Source organism: Gadus macrocephalus, chromosome 16, assembly GCF_031168955.1.
Source record: "Gadus macrocephalus chromosome 16, ASM3116895v1".
Taxonomy (NCBI): domain Eukaryota; kingdom Metazoa; phylum Chordata; class Actinopteri; order Gadiformes; family Gadidae; genus Gadus; species Gadus macrocephalus.
In genome coordinates, this window is record NC_082397.1 from 10,901,785 (window position 1) to 10,927,461 (window position 25,677).

Consider the following 25,677-nt stretch of genomic DNA (forward strand, 5'->3'; position numbering starts at 1 on the left):
AGAGGGCGGCTCAGGTTCCCTGGTTATAAGATCCCGGAGAAGAGCAGTGGGCACAAGTTTACCCACTGCTTTTCTCACCCTCCCCCACTCCCGCCCACTCCAGTAAAACTAATTTTTTGCAATGATTAGAGACACTGTCAACTCAAAAAAGACCAACTGGGGAGTTTTTTATTATTATTTTATTATTTGTGAACATATAGCTAAACATATAGATTTGTATGGACCAACTAAAACTAATTTGAGTGTTATGCTCGCCAGACAATATTACAAGCCATAGCTTGCTGTGCGTAGAGGTAACTCGTTGTGCGTAGACGTAGCTCTTTGTGCGTAGACGTAGCTCTTTGTGCGTAGACATAGCTCTTTGTGCGTAGACGTATCTCTATTGCTTAGACGTAGCTCTTTATGCGTATACATGCTATTCGTTGACGTAGCTCATTAGACCTAGATGTAGCTCGTTAAGCGTAGACATTGCTCGTCACGCCTCAATGTACCTCGTTACCCTGCGTTTACACCAAAATATGCATTTGCTGCCCGAACGCGTTGCCGCCGAAGTTTTGCGGCGCAGCAAAAGTTTTGCAGCGCGGCAAAGGTTTTGCGGCGCGGCAAAGGTTTTGCTGCGCCGCAAAAGTTTTGCTGCGCCGCAAAAGTTTTGCTGCGCCGCAGTTCTGTTGCGCGGCAAGTTTTGCCCGCGGTGCTTCTGAATTCATTCACAACCATGGCCGACATTACGAGCATTGCATGTCTTTACCTGTTGTGGAAGAGGGAGAGACGTCTGAATGCCCGTCGTTTATGGGTTCATGAGACCATTCGGAGCCGTACAGAGCTCGGTGAATTTCACCGTCTTCTGCAGGAGCTCCGTCTGGATGATGAACTCTTCCAGCGCTATTTGAGGTTGACTCCGGCCCAGTTTGATGACCTGCTAGCTAGGATCGGTGCTAGGATCTCTCGGTTGGACATTTATACCTATATATATATATGTATTGGACACTTATAACTGGCCACGTTGGTGTTGAAGATCACCGGGTATGCGGAGACTGCAATTATTATCTTCTCCTCCATTTAGCGCTTTGATCTGGATCAGGTAGTGAACTCAAAGTCACTCCAAGGGAGTAACACTGATTGGCTGTTACGGCATGTCACTCAGTGGCAACGCCTCAGTGGCAACGCTGTTGAACGCTGATTGGCTGTCATCACGCGTTTGCTGCCGAAAAGTTGAAATATTTCAACTCGAGCAGCATTTGACGCGCCGCAAAATACGTGAATGCAAATCTGATTTTGACGCGCCGCAAATCAAATTTTGCTGCCCGTTTTCTCGGCAGCAAGTGCTGCGGCAGCAAAGCAGCAACGCGTCTCTACATTCACTTTGAATGGGATCGTGCCAAGCGTCAACTTTTTGCATCTTTTGGTGTGAACGCAGGGTTAGGCGTAGACGTAGCTCGTTATTCATAGGCGTCGCTCATTAAAAGCGTACAAAGGGTGGGGGGGGGAACCATCATAGGGCTCAGAACTCGGTCACACGTGCGGGGTAATTACAGCCGTCCCATGTCAACCAGTAGAGGCTAAGGCCAAGTGGGAGCCTCCATCTTACTTTGTACTGAGCGCTGCAGGGAATGCCACTCCCACATGACTAGGTCTCTCTCTCTCTCTCTCTCTCTCTCTCTCTCTCTCTCTCTCTCTCTCTCTCTCTCTCTCTCTCTCTCTCTCTCTCTCTCTCTCTCTCTCTCTCTCTCTCTCTCTCTCTCTCTCTCTCTCTCTCTCTCTCTCTCTCTCTCTCTCTCTCTCTCTCTCTCTCTCTCTCTCTCTCTCTCTCTCTCTCTCTCTCTCTCTCTCTCTCACCCCCCAACACGCACTTACCACACCCTCTCACCAACATCAAACCCACTGCACAGCACAAGCGTTGAATTTGGGAAAAAAAACTCAAAGGCTCAGGTGGCGTAACCATCAGGTGTACGCCCCCCCCCCCTCCTTCCCTGGCTCCCCCCCTCCAAACCCCCTGTTGGGATCAAGTGGCTGGCAAGCACAGTTGGTCATAACCGTATATTGGTGTAGTTGGTGCAGTGACATGTCCTGGCTGCAGGTTTGGAGGGGGGGGGTGCATACAAGCGTAGACTGTATACTGCACTAGATGAGCACGCTATAAGAATCAGCCTGCCTGCACTCTGCAGACACGAGTGCATAAAATCAATAACACACTATATGCACCACCTTTTACTATATAATTCACTTATTGCACATGGGCGGTTGAGAGATTGCACCTGCTCTCGGTGGAAATAGGGCCGATGGTGCAGAGTCTTGCAGGTTTGCATGTCGACAATTATGCTCATCTAGGGTTGGAGAAGGAGCAGAAGATAAAATGTAGGCCGTGTAACCGTGCACCCTGCAGGAACAAAGCCCGATGCCAGCACAGCAGCTTTCTGGGCCGCGGACGGAAGACGCAGATGCCAGTGATACGAAAAACACAAAAGGCAGGAAGAGGTGCACGGCTCGCTACTCACCAGATATCAAGCCCGGTTCTCCATCTCAGGTATCACATCAGCTTCCTGTTCAGGCGGGCCGCCTGCAGCTCTCTGGGAGGGAGACGCCCGCTGGCTTCATAGGAGAACACCGGCCACAGGCCTACAGAGACACAGTCAATACAGTCAGAAAATACAGTCTGTAAGAGCAGTAGGGGGGTTAAGCCTGCAGAGACACCGTCAGTAAGACGGTCAGGCCTACAGAGACACAGTCAATACAGTCAGAAAATACATTCAGTAGGAGCGGTAGGGGGGTTAGGCCTGCAGAGACAGCGTCAGTAAGACGGTCAGGCCTGTAGATATAGTAAGTATGAGGGGTAGGAGGTTAGGCCTGAAGATACAGTCAGTAAGAGGGGTAGGCCGGCAGATACAGTCAGTAAGAGGGGTAGGGGGGTCAGGCCTGCAGATACAGTCAGTAAGAGGGGTAGGGGGGTCAGGCCTGCAGATAGAGTCAGTAAGAGGGGTATGCCTGCAGATATAGTCAGTAAGAGAGGTAGGCCTGCAGACATAGTCAGTAAGAGGGGCAGGGAGTCAGGCCTGCAGATACAGACAATGGTGGTATTAGCCCCCCCGCTTCAGTCTATGGCTGACAGCGGACGCTCGCAGTAAAGAGGGAGCGGTCATATGTTGGTAATCGCATCGACTAAAGCTTGCCGCCGCTTTCCACTTGGAGGCATCTGGGTGAGACGTGAGCACTGATCTGATTAAGGAGACGGGGAGATCGCTAAACAGCAGCCGAGGCAGGGAGGGGGGGGAGACGAGGGAGAAACAACTAAAGGCACGCGGTTGCTAATAATACCCGGAACTTGAATGTGTGTTGTGTTGTCATTAATATTTCAGCGAATTATTGTCTCCGAAGATGGGCAAAGTGTGAAGAGGGGGCATTATGAAAAATGAATCGGGTTACGCCACGGCGTTTAGAAAACCGTCCTTGGGAAACAAAACACTGCGGGAAACAAAACACTGCGCCGTGTCGTCCAAACCCCCCCCTAACTCAGAGACCGGGGAACGCAGAGATATGAAGATTAATGCATTCCCCAGCATTTCAACATACATCACGCCGGCCTTATTGACTTAATGAGAAATAAACGGGGACTTGATTAGAATGCATGGCTACCCTCATGAATACCCCCGCCGTGTCCGGCGCAGTACGCTCCCCGCAATTCATTACACCTCCCTGCCTTACGTCTCTGCGTTCACCCTCGTAATCCACAAAGTTTCCAACGCCAACGCCAAGGTCACAAGGCTGGGGGGCTGGGAGGGGGTGGTTCCCTCGCTCCAGCCTCCGTAATATTCAAAAACAAGTTCCCAGACATGTCCCCGCTCCGCTGGAGGTGCGTGGGGGGGGGGGGGGGGGTCTGCGATGCGTGAGCGGGGGGGGATTACCATAGCGCCCTCGTCGGTTGGTCGGCCGCGGCCGGCGCCGTCATGCGTGAGCGCAGAAGCCTCCACTCAGGTCTCCTCAGACTCTGGCGTCCATTTGCATTCAAGGAAGCGCTTCTGTGGGCGGCGGTCGGGGGGGGCTGTCATCGCCTGCTATTCATCCATCCGGTGAAGCATTTATGACGCAACCTTTTTCTTTGGGGGTACGTCAGCGCCGTCCGTTCCGGTTACTCGCATGGCGGGAGGCACGTCTGTTTCGTTTTGGGGTGAAAAAAAAAACTAAAACGAGAAAAGCCGAAAAAAAGTGAAGAGTGAAAGTGAGGCGAAGGTGTGTTTGGGCTCATTTCAGAGCGCATCGTTTCCTGGGGCCGTCACGATATGCATGGCTCGGTTTCTAACCGTATGGTAAACACCAAACACGCCTCTTCTTCTTTCGCTGCCTTCCATCGCCATGGCGGTCTGTCATCTCATGACACAGGAAGTGGGGAATTAGTGGGCTAACACAACATGCCCTCCGATCGCTAGCTCCCCCGGTTCCGGTCCGCATGTCCACCTGCATCACATCATCACCTGGCCTGCTGTGAGGGGTGCACGGTTCATCTCAGCCTTTTCCCTTCAATATATCACCACACTCGTTCAATTCCCTCTCTCTCCATTCTCCTGTTTGCAGGCCTCAATAACCCACAAGCCCCTTATACGAAGTGAAAAGGATAAATAATTCTTCAGCATCGCACCATCGTAGCCACAGGACATGTTCTGTTCAGTTATTATCCATCACCCTGCCAAGCGTCCCGGCTCCGGGGCCTCCAGGGGGGACGGCAGCGGGCCGGGCCGCCTATAGGAGGCAGCTCTCCTCCACGCCTGCCACACTGGATACCGGCAAGGCTGCTGTCTGACAACAAGGGAGAATCTCTCTCTCTCTCTCTCTCTCTCTCTCTCTCTCTCTCTCTCTCGTTGTGTTGCGGCCTGTCAGTCCTGCGGTGAAGACGCACGATGACTGCCGTGAAAGCAATACGTTACGACAGGTGAGGGAGGAGATGAATGCCGCGGTGCCCGTACAGAGGAAAACAAACCGGCGGTTGGTTTAGCGTACAGAAACAAATATTCTCTGAGAGCAAAGACCCCGGGAACAGAGAGAGACGCAGTCGAGACGGGACTGGAAAAAAGTCGACTTCACTTTGTTCTTCTACTACTACTACTACTACTACTACTACTACTACTACTACTACTACTACTACTACTACTACTACTACTACTACTACTACTACTACCTCCTCGTTGTAGTCGTGGTCGCCCTCTTTTTCTGCTCGTCCACAGATCTCCCGTTAACCTACGTTGTCAAATAACTTGCCCGTTGTGATGTACACAACACACAGCTCCTGTTCTGGATGATAGCACCTGCTATTGTGTATGATGTATAGGGCGAGAGAGCGAGAGAGAGAGAGTGGGAGAGAGAGAGACAGCGAGAGACCAAGACAGAGACGGTCAGAGAGAGAGAAGGCATTATATTGAAAAAGAGAGAGAGGTGGACTTTAAAGCACATGACAAGGTGTCTCGTCCCATTAGAGTCGGCGGAGGAGATTACCTAATCGAGGGTGACTGAAAAAAACAGCTTGAGGTGGTGGTGGTGGTGGGGGTCAATGGTCAATGGCTGTTTATACAGCCCCCTGGTCGGCAGTATAGACCCCCCCAGGGGAGGCCAGAGGACAGATAGGACCATAGTATCACTCAGGAGGCCTTAAAAGATAAACAGGCACTACGTTCCACCGCCGCTAAATGCGCCCTGGTGGTTCAGCTCACCGACTTTACTAATTATCTCCAGGAGGTGTCCGGCTGGATTCTGGGGTACAATGGGACAACGCGGGGCGATAAGTCCTTTGCGACTGGTTCTAGATTCGATGAAATTAACTCCATTGATTGTTGAAAAAAAATGTGGATTGTCTGTTGCATCGAACATTCAGCGTTTCCAAACCAGACACGTGGGCGGTAAAAAAAACACATCCACAAACAGCTTATTTCCCGACCGATAAATGAAACAAATTTCGGCTTATAAAAGAGTGCGCTCAGCAGCACAGGTCTCCGTGTTTCTTTGAAGAGTCTTAAGAGTCTTATCGACCTTGGGAACCCAGACACGTTTTGTATACACATCGAAAGGGAATGAAACAGGAGATAAATACACCAGCATCCATGTCTCATATCAACTAAAAAATAAAACTCAAATAATTCAATTCTTTCCTACCGGAGTGCAAGATAGATAGATGGAAAATGTATTGTCCCCTTGGGGACATTTTTCGTGTTTCGTGTTTAAGACCCGGTGTAGTGGGCGGGTCACACAGGACCCCAGCGCTAGCTTCACACTCCATCTCTTACATTTCAAAGGGGGACCGTCTCGATGTCACCATGACTCAGCGGTGGTGGACCACGACAGCCATTTTGATCAAGAAGAAGCAACATGAAGGGCTGAACGGAGGTGTAGGATGACCCGGGAACGGAGAACGTGACCGGGAGGAGGCCCCTCTCAGCGTATCCACACCGGCTCCATTACCATGTAGCACAACAATTACTCTGCTTCTCGCTCTCCCGTGTCCCAGCTTTGATTAACGTTACCAGTTAGACACCAGATAGGGCGCTGGTGCCAACGCTGGGCCTACTTAATATGCACACGCGTTGGGTACTTCTCAAAAAGAAAACAACCACCGTCCACATTGCTCAATGTAATTTATATATTAATAATAATAATAATAATACATTTAATTTAGAGGCGCCTTTCAAGACACCCAAGGTCACCTTACAGAGCATATAGTCATCATTCAAAACTATGTAAAACAGACTAGGAATAAAAGGAAAACAGAGGTTAAACATGAAGAATAATAATAATTAATAACACTCAAAGACGCCTAAAGTGAAGGGGGGACCTCACTAACCACCACCAATATATTGTATGTGTATTGTAACTGATTCGCATGGTATATCTGTACATCACTATTTTTATGCTTTCATTTGTCGTTTGAAACCGTTATATAAACTCTGCCAACAAAGCTAATGAACAAATTGTTCCCTTGCTCGAAGTTATTACAACCAATTAATGGACAGCAGAAGCAGAACCAAACGGCCCTAATGAAATGAATGACAACCATTCATTGGAAATGCTTGACCCCATGTTAAAGCGCTGTGTTCTCCTCACAAAGAATAATCACATCGGATCTCACCGTGAACGTGCGCACTTGCCGTTGAACCGAATCTTCGAAGCCCATTGAAGACCCGAGCGACCCTAAGACGTAACTTAGGACGACAAGACAGGCATTTTCACTAATCCACTACAATGAGCGTTTCTAATGAACATAACTCCCCCCTCCGTCATGTCCCTAACTACATCGATCTCCTCGGTAACATAGAAGACGCTTTCAGGGAAATAATTGCTGGTAGGAACGGTTTGATTGAGTAATTAGCTTTTTTATTAGCTTTCACAAACCTTTGACATTTGAGGTCAAGTGAAAGATGCATGGAGTGTGGGTCGGCCAATCAATACTCGAGTCCGGGAGGCAAGGTTACCAGCAAGAGAGGCCGGAGCTCTAGGAACACACAATGGATCATGAAACCCCTATCTCAGCGACAATTAAGCCTGTGTGTTTCCAGCGGTGTAGAAACAGATGACGAAGTAGCTACACAACCGCGTGGGCAGGGATAATGAAATCCCCATCTCTCTCCCCCTCTCTCCCTCTCTCCCTGAGAGAGACAGACAGATTGTTGTTGTGGTGGTGGGGGGCTCCTGGAAGCTGAAGTGAAGCATTCTGGGTCGGATGAAGACTGCTGTGTAAACGCATGCACCGTTAGACATGTCATGGTAATGGGACCTACGGCGTTACCGACGAGCAAAGTGGCACTTAACGCGACAAGTCAGCCAGCACCAAATTGGATTTTGCCAATACCAATGTATGATATGAAGGCTTTCTGGTTTGCATCCTGATAAAAATCCCAAAAATTGTTCATCACGTAAACACGGACTACATGGTGTATATGCCCTCCTGCTGAAATGTGGATAATAGCAATGTGCTAGATACAGAGAGAAAGAGCCAAGGAATCACGGCGATGGGACTAAACGTTAGATTTGGTAATAGACGCCAGCACCAGCCAGATTTCCTTATATGTCAAAAAGATATGTAAACATAGAAATGACCTGGGGAATCGCAACTTCATAATTGAAGCCACAAACACATTTTAAGAGAGAATTTATCTAGCAAACATGTGGTTTGATGAACAATGGATTGCAGGTTTCTGTCAACACGTCATCTTGTTTGTCTAATTGGGCTCAGGCTTCATTAGAATACTCCCAAAGCAAGCAGTTTATCCTCTTAACTCTAGAAAAAACCCATGCTAGGTCCTTGCTCCCAACAGCTCCCAACTCAAGATGAGCCATTATTCTACAAGCAATGACAAATCATTAAATCCCCCAATGCAGAGAGCTAAGTCAAAGAAGGAGGAAATACAGATTTTAGCTACAGGATCAAAATAATAATTTATTTTACAAATGATGGATTGTAGTGTGGGATTTCTTTTCATACTCGTATTTATTGGATTATATTCTAGGAGGCAGAGTTACATTTTGTAATCATATGAGATTTTTTCGATCTCAATCGAAAATATAAATTCTTTATTGATTCATGACATGAAAAACAAAGTTTTCAATCAACGATTTAAGGCTAAGCCTTCGGCTTGAATCACAAATTAAAGATTCAATTTTATATAGCAAAGGAGTTCATTACCAAGAACACCCTGATGCATGTAGTCATTGGTTTTCCAAAATCAGCATAGAACAGCCATCTATCTATCTATCTATCTATCTATCTATCTATCTATCTATCTATCTATCTATCTATCTATCTATCTCTATCTATCTATCTAGATCTGAAATAAAAACAGTGTGTTACATTCCTGATGTTCACCGAAATTGCATGAGAGGATTAAATATCCCATTCCTGTAATTCCCTCAAAATGCTTTTATAATGTGCTTACAGAGATTATGTGTGTAATCTTTCCAGAGGCAGGCCTAGAGTGCTCCTCCGGCCACGTCCAGCAGTTATCCAGTTATTGTGAACACTCAACCTGTCAACATTACTCATCACACGTCCACTCCTCATCTGTGACACCAGGTAGTTTGCCAAGTGCCATATAGTTTCCTTTATTCTTTACATTTTACAGTTTTACAGTTACGGCTCCTTCTATCGATTTGCAATCATTTTTATGTCGGAAATGATGTGCCATTTTCTTTGCTGCTTGGCTAAATCCTGCCAATGTGGGGGATTTAAACCCACAGGATGGATTGAACACGATACATAAAGATTTCAGATCTGCCTCATTTGCCCTATTGAGCTTTAACCCGCGGTTGTGAATCTGGTCCTTTGTAAATAAGTGATTTCACGCTCAGGAGAGTCCCATACAAACACATAGAGGGTAATCTGTATCTCCAGGAAAAAACACATTCATTACTGGGGATGGCTTGCCCACATAAATCACACTTTGTTCCCTTACTGTGGCTCTCTAATCATCTTGTGTTGTGGAAGTCTAGTGTACATCCGTATCGGCATAGCAACAAATCACACATGTTTCTGCTCTGTCTTAATGGAATCATTATACTGGCATATACAGTATATTTTTGTATACCGGGAGTATCAAGGACCTTTCGGCTTTAGTTTCATTTTTATCATTAAAAGGAGCAGGAGAAGATAATAATAATAATAATAATAAATGAAATTTATATAGCGCTTAATATGGTACTCTAAGACGCTTAGATGGAGATGAAGATGGAGACCCTGTTTGAAGTTAGACTTGGGGAGACCAGGGTTCACTGTAAAATATGATCATATACCCTATCATACATTAGACACATCAGAAGGGAATGCCTTCAGATGCAAAAAAAAAAATCCTTCTTTCAATCTGAATGAGGAAAAATAACTGTCACCGCCCATCAAATTCCATCAAAGAATTTTCTATAAACACACAGGGAGAAAAATTTAATAATTACTTCTAAAGCCTCATCTCCAACTTCGAGATCAGTGAGGGACCTTGAAGTCCCTTATTTCCCAAAGAAAAGCATATGCGAAATCTCGCAGGATGAATGTGACAACCTGTCGATGAACAATGGATGGAGCTAACCGGGAATCAGACGAGCCAGGGTTCTCTTCCCTGGGAGACTAGAGTCAAAGTTCTGCCCCTGCTTGGCAAAACCTGTCACTGTGACAGCCTGTGAAAGGGTCTGAAGGAACAAAGTGGCCCCACAGAACCGCGGAACGCAGGCCGGATCAGAAAAGTATATTAAATAGAAACACAAACAAAAAATGACCCAAAAAAGGGCTTCAAATATTTCCTGCTTTAATCAAGTCCTCAAGTGTTTTTATTGGGAGATGTTTCTGCCATTTGGATTTGTTTTTGAGGGGTTTAAAATTGCTGGATGTCGTAATCAGCTTTGTCTGTCAGGAAAAGAATATGAATGAAACATAACTGTTGAACCGCAGAGAGACGAGATGTAATCAAATCAGTTCTTGTATGCTATGGGAGGAATACAAAGGGAGAGGATTTGATTCTGTTCTATATTCATCATAACCTCCTCCCTCTCATGCACAAAACAGGTTGACACTGCTGAATTTGGCAGTAAAAAGCCAAAAGTGAAACGAAGAAAGATAACATTGCACAAAAATGACCTGAAATCTCAATCATCTTGTGAAGAGCTCTAAAACATGCATTAAGGTTTATCAAACCTAAACCAAGCTTTGTCAGCCCCTAAAAACAAACCATTAACGGTTTATATTTGTTTATTGGCATACACTTCACCAGGAAAATACCAATAAAGCATATGTGCGGAATAAGGATTTCAAAGATCCAATCAAAGCCTGGAGTGCGATGCAGCCCGGAGTGTGTGCCCCAAGTTTAATTGAGCAACAACTTTTATGCTCTTCCGAGTCAGTCCACCTCAATTCAAATCCACCCCAGGCTCCTGCGATATTTTCACTCATAAAAGATGCAGCATCTGAGCTCTCTGAGCGCTCAGTGATTTCTAACCCTGGCGTTTTAGTAGAAACCTGTCTGACTCTCTCTTAGCATGTATTATTATCTGTATGACTGTATGTTGGTTCATACGGTTTATTTATTCAGCAATATGATTGGGAAGATTAGTGTAGTGGCTATTGCATTCATCCCAATTTCCACAGACTACCTGAAGGCATCTTTGTAAACCTGATCCAAATAGACATGCATCTAATTTTACAGTTGTTTTGGATAAGAATTTAGTCACAAGTAGATTTAACTATAATTAAATAAAATTATATAGATAGTTAATTGGCCATCGAATATTGAAAAAGATAAAAACTAGATTTATTCTTATTATAACAACTTTGTTTAAATGCCTCATACCACATATGATGCATTTAGATTGAAGGTTATTTTATTTTCTTAACAACTTAATTTATACATATTCAAGACAAAAACAAGACAATTTTCCTAAGAGGACGATAAATGGAATGTGAGATTGCTGATTATTTTAACATCCAAACCTTTGAAAATAAAGAAAATAGAACATCTTCTGAAAAACAATCAATAGTAATCTGTTCCCATATCTGTGTCCTGAATTTAGTATTTTCCATGTGTTCAACGTACATGTTCAAATTCGATTAAAGTTGCAACATTTCAACTAGCTTGTAGCTTAAAGAAACTTCAACGTATCTGAAATCAATGCTGATCGATGGTGATTTAAATCCTGTCATCAATAAAATCACATTGGATAACTAATCTAATCTACAAATACAAAATGCCAGCCCATACCTCTCTTTGTTTACAGGAATCATACTATTGGCACTCCGAAACCCTTATATATGCTACATCACGTCACAGGGTCAGTGGACAGAAGACTGTTATCGTTTTTTTTTTACTTCGGAAAGTCTCCCGAATTAATACGGGGAGGGGCTCAATCGTTTTCAAAGTGACTCTCAATCAAATAAAAAAACAGCCATATTCTTTTCATGAATGCCCTTATCATTTTCTCTAAAGCTATATCATTCGTGCAGCTCTCAAACCTGATCATAAACGCGGTCGCTCAGGCAGGGATTTCTGTATGTACTATCGACTCTGCAAGGTCTTTGAACTCCGTCTCGTTCTCACAGGGGAGAAGAATTTCCAGGACTGTCTCCTTGCTACGCTTGACAGCTGTATACATTTGCACTATGCTAGCACGGTTCAAGGTAACGCCATCCATAATGGATTGGCGGTCGTGCAAGTGGAGCACGTCACCTCGATTCACCGGTGACAGTGGGACTTGACTATGAAATGAAAGGGGGACTAACCCTGAATATTCAGGGGGTTGGTTTTCAGTGCCAATGCCTTTCCATCAAGCCTTCAAGGGACCACTTATGAAAAAAAAGTTTTCAGTTTTTTTTGCCCTCAGTGCTCAGAGTTCATTTGTCATTAATGTTAATACAATATTTACGCACCCTTGTTCTTTGATCTAAATAACACATTCCCAACATTTTTTCCACTCACGAGAAGTTGGGCGTGCCGTCGTAGACTTGTTTTCTAACATTTTCATGGGGAGCTTTCATAAAAGCCGATTAGTCCATGCTGAATCTTCCAAAATTGCTAAATATTGCAAAAAATTGCATTCCTCAAGAATATTAGATTTTCTTGTGAGAACGATCGCTTTGACTTCTGCCAATGTCAGTCCACACCATTGAGATCTGCTGTACTGCACTGGGAAGGATTTGGACCGAAATGAAAAGCAAGGCAGAGGCATTCTTATTTTAGAATTTAAACGGTTGTTGGCAGTTGATGGCTATCCGCAACTTTAATAGTTAACCGCTTCCTTTGGGCATCTCACACACTTAACACTGCACACAGAAATTGCTCTGGCACAAACAATGACATGCTCTGGGTAATCTCTGGAACACATTTCCATGCAGTTTCTGCTTTTTGTTTTGTTGATATTTCTAATGCAACATACACTACTTCCTGGTATAAATGAACGATTGTTAGGGTTCCAGTTTTAGATTTTATAATCTTTTATAAAAGTACTAAATAGTTTAGCAAAATTAACAACCGTATGTTTTTAAAACAAAAGCAAAATAAAAACATATAGGAACTATATACGCAACATTAACTTAATATATAATACATATATAGAAATATCTCTAATCTCCTGAAAATCCCAGTGCATGTCGTCTTCTGTCTTAGCTGGTGTCTTGTCCCGGTCTCTCTGCTAGCGTCTCAGTCGTAGCTAGTTAGCATGCTAACGGCCTCCTTTCCCTTTATTACTGTGATTCTGAAAGGGCAAGACGATTCAAATCAGCCTCTTCCTCAAGGGTCTACACTTTCTACAAAGTTCCGAATACGTCCTGGACCCAACGCTAACACATTTTCAGCAAACAGCTCACATACCGCGGCCCAACCACAAGCCATCTCCCTACTCTTCTATCGGTCCTGTTGCAGGACATTAATTAGCCGGCCCGCGCCATTAGCGGGCCGGCTACCTTCCCCAAGTTACAGCTGAGGTTGGACGGCATCGGCGTCTCCCAGTCAGACGCTGAAGGGGCCCCGGAGAGACGAGTTGGGCAACAGACGGGGAAGGTGAGGTGAACCGTCCTCAGCACGTCACTTGCGGTAATTGCATCCACTTGATTAATTGAAGTTAACGTGCCGCCGTCTCCTAGCTTGAAACGCACCGTGCCTGCGTCGGAGGGGTCAGCCCGCTCCCATATATTCACCTGAAGGAGACCATGACGTTTCCACAGCGATGATTTAATTAGCAGGGGGAGGGGGGAGGGGGCAGCAGGCAGGTGTGTATATTTGAAGATGAAATCGATTATTTACGATTGGAAGGCTCTTTGTTAGCCACTTTGTTGGCCACTTTGTTAGCCAGTGCTGTTGTTGTGAAAAAGAGCAGCAGGTAAAATGGGGGGTCAATAATAGCATAAATGAAAAACGAGGTTTTTAATTTGAAAGCAAATTGCCACACATTTTTTTTACACTTGGTTTGAGATAGGCTAATTTTTTTCTATCCTGATTGTTCCAAACAATCCAATTATCACAACTGTTTATCCCGGTCCAGGGGGAAGTGGTTCACCTTGGTCATGTCGGGAGCGTGATTAGGGAAACTATTGATCCGTGTTTGTGGATAACTTCTCCCGATCGTGAAAATACTTTGTGTCTTAAACTCTTGTGTGTGGATAGATGCGTGCACTTAGAGAGCTATTAAATCGACTAATAAATCAACCAGCTCTATGGTTTCATTGGTATTCTTATGGCCTATTATCCTCGGCCATACTCTGGTGGGCTATGTTAAAGAGCTCTTGCTGTTTACTTCCTGAAAGAAAGTCGTTCCCTGGAAGCAAACCACGGGTTAAGAACGCAGAACAGAAACATAAACGTTAGGCCGATGGAAGTGTACATTTTCATCCGGGGATATTTACATGTTACAAATAACACGCGTGACACTAAAGTCAGTTGTTTTGTCATGTTGCAATACTGGAAAAACCACGGAGGAGAAAAACATGAAACAGATCCAAAGCACAAACAAACAAAGGAACTGGAGGTTTAGTCATTAGCAGTAGAAGAAAGCCTTTCATCCTGTGAATTAGACCATTACACTTTTCTCTGATGGCTTCCTCGTGGGATGGGTCGATATATCCAGCTACTCAGTCCTTCGTTCCTCCCGGCGTGTCCATACATTATCTATTTTTCCTCCACAATTATATTATTATACCGTCAAGTATAATGCAAGTAGCGCCTCGCTCTCCCCCACCACAGAGCTGCTCACGCAGTCCCTTGCATCCCCCCCCTCTTCCACATGAAACAAGTGACACTGCGTTGGGAGGTTGGCTGTGAGCAAACTGAGCTTGTGTGTGTTTGTGAGCAAACTGAGCTTGTGTGTGTTTGTGAGCAAACTGAGTGTGTGTGTGTGTGTGTGTGTGTGTGTGTGTGTGTGTGTGTGTGTGTGTGTGTGTGTGTGTGTGTGTGTGTGTGTGTGTGTGTGTGTGTATAACGCTTATTTGTGGCTTTTCACCGCACTAGGCTATGGGGTTGCTTTGCAGACTTCAGGGAGGAATTCACATTTGCTGATTAGCATATCTCACGCTTTGTTATAATGCTATGTTGGAAAAATGAATGTTTTACCCAATTCAAACGGCATATAATCTATAATTATATAGCTAAAACAATGTGCATTTTAATGCAGAACTAGGGAGAAAATGTCCGCCTGAAGTATATTTGATAAATGTATTGGGGGGATATTGCAATGCTTGGGGGAGGCTCCGAAAAGATTTATCGTAGGTCAAACAAAAAATGAAAAGACAATTTCAACGTGTTGACATATGCTAAGACATAAACGCTGTGCTACACGTCAGCCTCAATACTTCTGCCCCATAAACCACAAACACACCAGCAGACTGCACAGGAGGGTCAAGCAGCCTTCTGTTGCTGCTTGCGTGTGTGCGTGTGTTTGTGTGTTTATCTTCGTTTTTTTGTATATCTGCTTGTGTGGGCTTGTGTGCTTGTGTGCATACGTGTGTGTGTGTGCGTCTCACAACCACACTCTGTGGTTGTGCATCTCTGTTCGAGAGTGCATCTGCGTGTGCGTGGTGTGTCTGCTTATGCGTGTCTGCTTGTGTCGGCGTGTGTGTGTGCATTTGCGTGTGCGTGTGCCTCTGTGTGTCCGTTTGCATCTGTGTGTGCGTCTTCGTGTGGCTGCATGTGCATCTGCGTGTGTGTGTCTGTGCATGTCTGCTTGCGTGCGTGCGAGGTCACGAGGACCACACCAGCATGCGGCAACAGCGGCGGCGGCATGGAGCAGAGATGTCCTTCACCCGCACTGCGATACAGTCAACAACCGTCATAATCCGGGTGCTCTGGGCTCCATCCGTCTCTGCAGACCCCCATCCCCTCCCCAGACACCACCCCCAGCCCCCAACACCACAACCTTCCACACAACCCCTAGCCCACAACCCCCAAAACCCCCCCAACCCCAGCCCACAACCTTCTACACCACACACGCTTCTTTGCATATTGCAATAATACTCCCCCCCCCCCCCCACCCCCCCCCCCTCCTCCCCCCCACCCAGCCGCTCCTCCAGGTCCTTTTAATCTTCTGTTCACAGGGAGGAGCTGTGCTGAGCATAGCCAATACAGGCAGAGGGCAATGAATAAATTAAGCATCAGAATCCATGGAGGCGACCCACCACTCACGGTTCCCGTTATTTTCCCACATTTTAAAATAGTCGGATCAGGAGGCAGGCAGGAGCGGGAGAGAGCAAGAGAGAGAGCGTGAGAGCGAGAGAGAGAGAGAGCGTGAGAGCGTGAGAGCGAGAGAGCGAGAGAGCGAGAGAGAGAGAGAGAGAGAGAGAGAGAGAGAACGAGAGAGAGAGAGAGAGAGAGAGAGAGACTAGTGACTGTAAATAGTCAGCCATCAGGGGGGAGCGTGAATTATTTATTACTCTTACTCCTGTTCTGCTGCAGAATGAGGGGGAGGCTGATTTCAAACACTGGGTGATGAGGGAGGGAGGGAGGGCGGGAGGGAGGGAGGGAGGGAGTGGTGGAGGGGGAGACATGATACCTTCTAGAAATGTCACGTGACTCGTCGGTCTCACGCAGATTTGGATGATCAATCACATTGTTTTCCTTTGCAGTTGGCCTACTTTTCTCTGCGATGCGTCTTGTGGCGTGGGATGGCAACTTTGGTGTCACCTTGATTGCACCCTGCATCTTTGATAACCGGGTGGTGGTGGTTATAGGGGTGGAGGCGGTGGTGGTGGGGATTGGGGTTCTGGTTGTAGGGGTGGTGGTGGTGGTGGTGGTGGTGGTGGTGGTGGTGGTGGTGGTGGTGGTGGTAGGCGTGGAGATGGTGGTGGTGGGGATTTGGGTTATGGTGGTAGGGGTGGTGGTGGTGGTGGTGGTATAGTTGGTGTCGGTATGTGTGGTGGGGGTTGTGGTGGTGATGGTAGGGGGGGGGGTGGTGGTGATGGTAGGGGGGGGGGTTGTGGTGATGGTAGGGGGGGGGGTGGTGGTGATGGTAGGGGGGGTGGTGGTGGTGATGGTAGGGGGGGTGGTGGTGGTGATGGTAGGGGGGGGGGTGGTGGTGATGGTAGGGGGGGGGGTGGTGGTGGTGATGGTAGGGGGGGGGGTGGTGGTGGTGATGGTAGGGGGGGGGGTGGTGGTGATGGTAGGGGGGGTTGTGGTGGTGATGGTAGGGGGGGGGGTGGTGGTGATGGTAGGGGGGGGGGTGGTGATGGTAGGGGGGGTGGTGGTGGTGATGGTAGGGGGGGGGGTGGTGGTGATGGTAGGGGGGGGGGTGGTGGTGATGGTAGGGGGGGTGGTGGTGATGGTAGGGGGGGGGGTGGTGGTGATGGTAGGGGGGGTGGTGGTGATGGTAGGGGGGGTTGTGGTGGTGATGGTAGGGGGGGTGGTGGTGGTGATGGTAGGGGGGGTGGTGGTGGTGATGGTAGGGGGGGGGGGTGGTGGTGATGGTAGGGGGGGTGGTGGTGGTGATGGTAGGGGGGGTGGTGGTGATGGTAGGGGGGGTGGTGGTGGTGATGGTAGGGGGGGTGGTGGTGATGGTAGGGGGGGTGGTGGTGGTGATGGTAGGGGGGGGGGTGGTGGTGATGGTAGGGGGGGGGGTGGTGGTGATGGTAGGGGGGGGGGTGGTGGTGATGGTAGGGGGGGTTGTGGTGGTGATGGTAGGGGGGGGGGTGGTGGTGATGGTAGGGGGGGGGGTGGTGGTGATGGTAGGGGGGGTGGTGGTGGTGATGGTAGGGGGGGTGGTGATGGTAGGGGGGGGGGTGGTGGTGGTGATGGTAGGGGGGGGGTGGTGGTGATGGTAGGGGGGGGGGTGGTGGTGATGGTAGGGGGGGTGGTGGTGGTGGTATGGGGTGCCTCCCCCTCCGTCCTCCTCATCTGGGACTTTGAACTGTAAAGTCTGGGCTTCAGATGGATGCCGGGGACGTCCTAATACGTGTGTCTCCCGGGACAGTGCTGTGAGTAAATCCACAGCTCACAGCCTGAGCCGCTAAACATAACACTTATGTGGGGCGCATCTCTCGGAGACGAGCGCAGGCCGCTAAAAACCTCCTCAGGACGTCTGGATCAGAGACGAAACATTTACATTCCCCACTCTCGCTCCACAGTATTTTGGGTTGTTGACTTTCTCTTCGTTCCGCTGGTGTGTGGGTTTGTGTGGACTTTTACTTTGAAGGAGACACTCTCGCTATGGTAAACCACTGCACCACTGCACTGCCATCCATGGAATAGGATTTAGTTGGGGACCCTCGGCCTGGCTCATTAGAATGGCCTGGATATAAGCCAGAGTGGAGGTCGATGCACTGTTACTATTCATGTATGGCAACAGTAACCTTTCCAATGTCCTGCTATTGGCCGTGTTGGAACAGGCGTAATACCCTTTACATGTTAATGCACATGCCCAGCATGTTTGCCTTTAATTATTTTGGCACAGAGGCGTCCTCAGAGAAGGTTAGATCTTTTTTTGTTTGTCCTATATAGCTCTCTCGCCTCTGCTCGCTCGCGTTCTGCTCCCAGTCGACATTGAGAAAAAGTCATTTCAAGCTTTCCCCAAATGGCCGAAGGCGTTTTGACAGTGATTGATTGGGACATTTCTACAGCTCTCCGTCATAATCCTCCGGTCATTAATGACATGGAGACTTTCCCTCCATTCGAATGTTTCTCCACCGGTCTGCAATGTCTGACAAAGGGAGCTCAGTCTCTTCCCTTTTAATGAAGACAAATTAGACTTCTCCTCAGGGTCTCGTAGGCCACGGACTGTACACTGGCCACGTCGAATTAAGCGCTGACGCAAATTCAGAAAAGATTAGCAATAATGTTTTCTCTGTGAATAATTCTATAATTCTATAATGTACGACCCCTTTCGAAAATAACATTGAACTGTTGAAGAATGCGTACAATAGAATTATAATCGACTTGTCACATTAACGATAACGTGTGTTTGTCCCTTTCTCGTCTTGTGCTGCTCGGTCACAGCGTACTCGAGCTAACGGTCATAAAAAGAAAACTGGGTTTGAATCGTACGATAGTAACTCATAATTAACGACGATTCAATAAATGTTATTTACAAAGTTCTCTGCAAAATACGTCCCAGTGGGTCGACCCCGAAAACGTCAGTCTGCAAAATAATGAGACTCAATTAATTTAGTCATAACTCTAAATAAAAATCCAATTCTGTCGTGGGAGTAATCTCCCCGTTTACCCAAACTTTGATACCAGCTGTTTCCCACCCGCCATTTCTCAAAGTGACAGAGTAAAGGGATCCGGTGCCCTCCTCCTGTTTAATTAAAACCTCACTATGCCACAACGTATTAAAGCCTAGGGAACGGGAAGAAGCATGGCAGCTGCCAGCAAAACATTATATAACTATTCACAACCCACAATTTAAAAATAGGTTAAATAAAAACAATAAAAACGCACAGGGGGCCCATGGCTTCCTGGATCCAACTGTCAGGAAAATATCCCATAATCACGTCCAATTTGGATAAATGTCTTTCTCTCTCTGCGTGAGCTGCAAGCCCGACCCGAAATCCCATATTGTGGAGGTGACCTACTTTGGAGAGGCATGTCTTAGATTGATCTAAGCATGACACGATGTAATGTTAAACCCAGAATAGCCGAGCTGCGAGGTGTGAGCCTTTCCTTCCTGGGCGATAACAATAGGCAACAGGGGAATATTATCTCTGCAAATCCTCCACTTCAAGCACCCTCCTTGGAAAAAACATGTATCAAGTGTTGAAAAAAACAACACTTGATACACGTACACTCATGGCGGGCGCATGGATACATATTTAATATTGATAATGTATATATTATTGATGATACCTACCTATCGTTACTTTAATGCCGTTGTCCATTGTTTCCTGGCCATCTTTATCACAGACACACAAAAAGTGTCTTTCGTACACACAAAAACTTTTTCCACACACACACACACACACACACACACACACACACACACACCACACACCACACACCACACACCACACACCACACACCACACACACACACACACACACACACACACGGACCGAAACGGAAAAATATGTTAAATGGATGGATATCTTGTCTTTGGAACTTTCTGAGTACCCCTTTGAAGGTTACAAACCTCATCAACATTTCCACAAGTAATCAATCATTCATGGGCGTCTTTTTTTTGTTGTTGGTTGAAGTTCAAGTAATTTCTACAATAATTTCAACATTTAGTGATTGTGATTGCAAGATGGCAAGTCAGAACACTCAATACACATTTAACAATAACACACGCAAATCTCTAATTACAAAGAATAATTTATCGGTCTGCCAACCAAGTCATCAGGGTTCCTGAAGCAAGACCAAACACGCGTACCGCTGAACCATTGTACGCGATCATGACTGCAAATGACTCCCCCGGTTCAGCCATGCATATCACAAAGAGAAAATCTATTAACTCCGCCTTTATTTTGAAGCTTTGTCGGAGCTTAACCAAGGCATTTCTTCAAGGGACAACTGATGATGAGGACATTGTCCCACAGCTACGGAAGAGTCGCAGCAAGGTACGAGGGTGTCGACGATGTCAGCCTCATTCCCCTGGGTCATCGCCACGGTAACATGCCGTAATCACTCGGTCAAAGTGTGGATCACATCATCCGTCTCTAAATGACACCCTGGTTGCCCTCCTGTTTTGTTGTTGTTGATTCTTATCTTAAGAAAAAAAATCTCACCGGTGTAAACCCGGTTGCACCCTCCGTTTCAAAGGCCGAACCCATTAGCGAGTGAGTTATGTGACCATGTGCTGCTCATGAAACGATCACATGTATGCATTTTTCAGGGCTCGCGTCATGGCTAGTAATGTTGAGCCTCTAAACGGACGCTTTCATCCAAAGTGGCTCGCAGTGATTCAGGGACATCATTAATCAGCATCAAGGCGTCGAGCATCTTGCTACAGATGGACCGCAGAATCCAAAACACCCGGAACACTTTATGCACTCTGCCCGGCTCGCAGCAGGGGGGCTTTGCTTGTTGCATCATGTCGGCTTTGAAATGTATTGCTGCTGATACCAGCAAAACCGTACTCGTAGGTTGTTTCTATTAGTCTCTTTTTAATTTAAAGTTGGGAATGGCTTCTCGTGTAAAGTAAGACTCTGAGACTCTGAGGCGGTGACTTTCTTTCGGCAGGGAGGAGGAGTGCGTGACAGAGATAGTTAGGAGTCGGTCGGAACAGAGATAAACCGCTGGTGAGTCACACTGCCGTCCATCTCCCCCATTTCCCCCTAAAGCTAGGAAGAACCCTCAATATGTTTGACACGGCATGGCGGCTTCAGTCAGGAGCATTTATTATCTACAATGTGTCATTTATTTAGTTTATTTCTTTGCGCCGTTTTATCTTCCCCTTCCCTAATAACACCGTGTCACGAGTCCAAATCATCGAGTGGTTTATCACGGTGTTAATTGCCCTGTCAGTTTGAAATATGCGTCTCCCCGTGCATTTAAATAATGTCCTCAACCGACGCGGACAAACAAGATCCAGAGCCCCTGAGCCAAGCAGCACCAACGTGCTAGTCAAACTCAATATGTGAGTTCACAAAGCAGCACGGAAGAACAGGTGCTCAGTAGACTTGCTGAGTGTCTTAAATACGCCGAAAGCAGGGAATGGCCGTGAAACCGAGGTGATTTTAGCCCATTTTCTCGTCATAAAGAAGCCCACTTTACATCCAGTAATGCCATCACGCCTGACAGGTCCTTCCTCCGAGCTAACTGGCTGCACTAGCGCTGGGGAGTCCCCAGCCACAGCTGCTCGGAGAGCTCATTTATTTGAGCTGTATCAGGTCATATGACTTCTTAATGCTCGTGTAATGACTTTTGTTTTAGGGCCCGTGAAAGTTGACACACAATTACTTTTCCGGAGCCACGCGTGACATTGATGGAGCCGTTAGTGAAAGAAACCGGGGGGGAGCGCAGATACATCGATTACACGTCGTGGAATATTCTCATGTTTCTGCTTTAATGGATGCAGGCAAACAAATTGAATTTTACACGAAATATAAAAATGTCCCTAAATCTGAAGGCAGGATTTCTTTCAGCATTTCCTTTCATTTCCAAACACGTCTGTGAACTTCACTGTCACTTTCTGAGGTCTGCTTGCTTTTAGCACGAGCTCTTTCGACCCTGAAGCCATTAAAAAGCGGGCTGGCGTTCCCCGGCCTTCAACCACAGGCATGTCCGTGACACGGGGAAGGGCACCAAGGGACAGACAATCCCCTGTTATTTGCATTCCTAGTCCTCCTCGCAATCAATAGGATAATGCCGGCTCTTCCCCATCGCGCACGTGATTGACACTCCACCCCCGTCAATCTATTCAGCACTTCACTCTGCAGGGGGTTGAGCCCTCAATGATAGCGGATCAGACCACTGCACCCTATTGCTTTAGTGTAACGCTAGACTAACTCATTATCACAGGGAAGAGGGGTGTCTTTGTATGGCTAACACAGCAACGCTCTTAATAGCCAAGCAGAACCCCCCCCCCCCGAATACCTTCAACCCACCCAGCGGGGGACATAAACACGATCCATGTGCATTCGTTAACCCAGCGGCTCGCCATAGCCGGTCTGAACACGTGTTCACGGCAGACTCGTGCTTTGTGGCTCGTTCCTTCCGTCTTTGTGTGCGTGCGTGCGTGCGTGCGTGCGTGCGTGTGTGCGTGCGTGCGTGCGTGCGTGCATGTTGCTTTTCATCAGAGGGTTTGTTCTCCCCGTCGAGGTAAGACATTCACTGAGCAGGGGCTGTGCTGCAGGGGGCTGCGGCGGCGGCTCCAGCTAATGGGCCCCCGCTCCCGCAGTGGAGCCCGTAAGGGAGCGAGATGTGGTGCCGGCCCCGGAGCTGGCTCCACGTGGGAGGAGAGCTAACACGGGTGGGAGCTGGCGGTTTCTCGCTCTCTCTTTCAACGTCTCTCTCCCTCTCTCGTCTCTCGCGTCTGCGTTCTCGGCCCGTCCGTCTCTACTTCCACCTCCAAGTTTATGTCTCTGTCAGTTTCTCTGTCCCTCCCTCAAGCTCTACATCGGTCTCTCTTGCTCCATCTCCATCTCCGAATCTCCACCGTCTTCCTCTTTGTTTCTTGGTCCGTCTGGCTCCAAGTTACTCTGCTCGCATCTGTTCCTGTCCATCTCATTCCCTCCCCTCTCTTCCTCCCTCCCTCCCTCTCATCTGAGTCTGTCCATCTCAATCCCTCCCCTCCCCTTCTCCCTCCCTCTCCCTGATCCGTTTCTGTCCGTCTCCATCTCTCCCCTCTCCTCCCTCTCCTGTTTCTGTTTGTCTCGATGCCTCCCTCTCCTTCTCTCTCTCTATCTCTCTTTCCTCCATTATCCCTCTCTCTCCCCCTCTGACCGGCTGTCTGTCTCTCCCTCCATCTCTCCCGCCAACCTCTCTCTGTCTGTCTCTCCCTCCATCTCTCCCGCCAACCTCTCTCTGTCTGTCTCTTTCTCCCTGCCTCTTCCTCTCATTCGATCCCCCTGCTTCCGCTGTCTGTATTCTGCTGTCTTATGTTTCCCTCGGACACAGACAAAACTAATCCACAAACATCTTTCTTGTGTTTCACAAAGCGAGGCAGAGGGTGCATGTTTTCCCGTGTTGTGCGTGCGTTGTGCGGTGCTTGTGTGTTTGCCACTGTGTTGTGTTTGTTTGAGTGAATGCACAGAAGGCAAGGGCGGCAGAATAAACTGCAGCGGGCTTCGACTGTACGAGGGAAACGTGAAGCCAACGCAGTGGGAGTCGTGTACGGCTCCACTGATGGCTTCCCTCGGAGGACACAGACTCTCTGTGTTCCACGTCGGCGATGGCCGTCCCCTTTCCCAACGTCCCTTAGCACTGCGGCACGTCAGAGTCAGTCAGTCTGTGTGTCACGGGAGCTCGTTTATTCAGAAAGAGGGTGTAAATGAGTGCGAGGCGGTGCTGCTGGCTGCTCTCAAAAAGGAAAGACTTACCGGAATACGTCCTCTGAGATGTGTCTGGCAGCGACGACTTCAAAGCAGACTGCAGAGGAAGAGAGAGAGAGAGAGAGAATGACACCTTGATGTTCAGGCACAAATAACATTTGATGCACGCGTTACCTGCCTGTGTTATTGTCAGAGTCGTGGAAAGGTTCAATCCACGGTCGCTCATTGTGTTTCCGGACACAATGGGAAGTGATTTGACATTTGTGGAGCATTGGGACAAACGTCCCGTGGAACTGCTTCTGTTCGGGATCAATTCTGCACCAGAGAATAAATGATCTGATAATGAGGATTTGGTTGTTGTTTTTTTTGCTACGGATTTCTTTCTTCATAGCTCTTTTTACATGCTCTTGATCGATCTTCGTCAGGAATCTCCAAGAGATGCAGGAGCAAACCATGAGGTTCTACCACACTGGGTGTAGCGTTGCGTTGCTAAGCTATACCAGACCTCTGGTAGACGCGCAGTTAAAGAACCAATCATTGCCATCCAATCCGATGCACCATCATTTACTATTGATTCCTTGTTATCGACGCTGTGTTCTCTTCTGGAGACAGTATTAATTTATGGAGGAGAGCCCACTAATTCATGTTAAACCGATTGCTCTTAAATACTAACTCAGATATACTCAGTGTATGAGCGTTAATGATGACTCTGACCTTTACTATTGCCTCCACATGTAATTTATGCCAAGTGATGTGCTGAAGCAGTATTAACTGCAACCCCCCCCCCACACACACACACACACACACACACACACACACACACACACACACACACACACACACACACACACACTTAGTTCATTCATAACCTTGAAGCAAATATCCTTTATTCATTGGAAAAACAGACTTCACAACTAACACTTTCTCACCAATAGAAAACTCGGAATTGAATAAAAGAAAGATTTTTGCTGCATCATCCAGCACTTATCCTAATAGCATGTTTGCCTCTTTGCAATGTTTGGTAGATTTTCACAGGATGCTTGGAGCCCAACACCGCCATAAAGTCAACCCGGGAGACTAAGGGAGAGGCGTGGCGGCTGATTCAGGGTTTGGTAGGAACAAAGCGAAGAAACAGAAAAACGAGTTTGCACAACAGTTTATCAGGTAGTTCCACAACAAGAGAGGATATGTCTCATTGTGTGATTCCTCTCCTCCTGCCACGCGTGGTTGCCGTAGCAACCATCTTGATTAGATCTCGACAGTTCTTTGTATCAGCACTCGGCCCTGGCGATCCGGTGCCCGTGTCCGTTTCCAATCAGGCCGTGTTTACCTCCCGCCGCGACCTCGCCTCCCACTTAGTGGAAACAAGACAGCGCTACGGGCATGGACAACCAGACTGACTCAGCCACCTGCCCAAGGTTACCCCGGAACCATCCACCGCACATCTAAGGCTCAACATCCTTTCCTCCCCTCTCACTCATCTAGAGACAAAGCCGGCGCCCTTGGCTCGCGGTTACGACATTCAAGTCCGACACGACGCCCGAGAAAACCCGTGAAACGGAGGACGCCTGGCTATTGTTATTCTTATGAATACGCTGCATTATTTCTCAATTTTCTAAATCGTACCGTTGTCACTCGTCAGCAGTCCTGTTGAACTAAGACATCGGGTCGCGCGTACAATTTCACGCGTGCGTGCGTGCCTGCCTGCCGCGTCTCTGCCCTGTCCTGCCCCCCCCCAAAGAACGCCCCGGACAGTAATGGGCTTTTATAGATCCTAATAATATCCTCTACACGACCGACATTACCAGCATCGCTTAGGTATA

At 47.4% G+C, this 25,677-nt stretch overlaps 1 protein-coding gene across 1 annotated transcript in view; it reads right to left on the reverse strand.

Moving 5' to 3' along the window:
* lrfn1 (leucine rich repeat and fibronectin type III domain containing 1) overlaps window positions 1–25,677 on the reverse strand; it is an 85,796-nt gene that overhangs the window by 18,507 nt on the left and 41,612 nt on the right. The window contains exons 2-3 of the mRNA XM_060074949.1: window positions 23,903–23,951; window positions 2,496–2,616 (exon numbers count right to left, since the gene is read on the reverse strand). The gene's annotated coding sequence lies outside the window, so the exon portion shown is untranslated. The remainder of the gene's footprint in view (window positions 1–2,495; window positions 2,617–23,902; window positions 23,952–25,677) is intronic.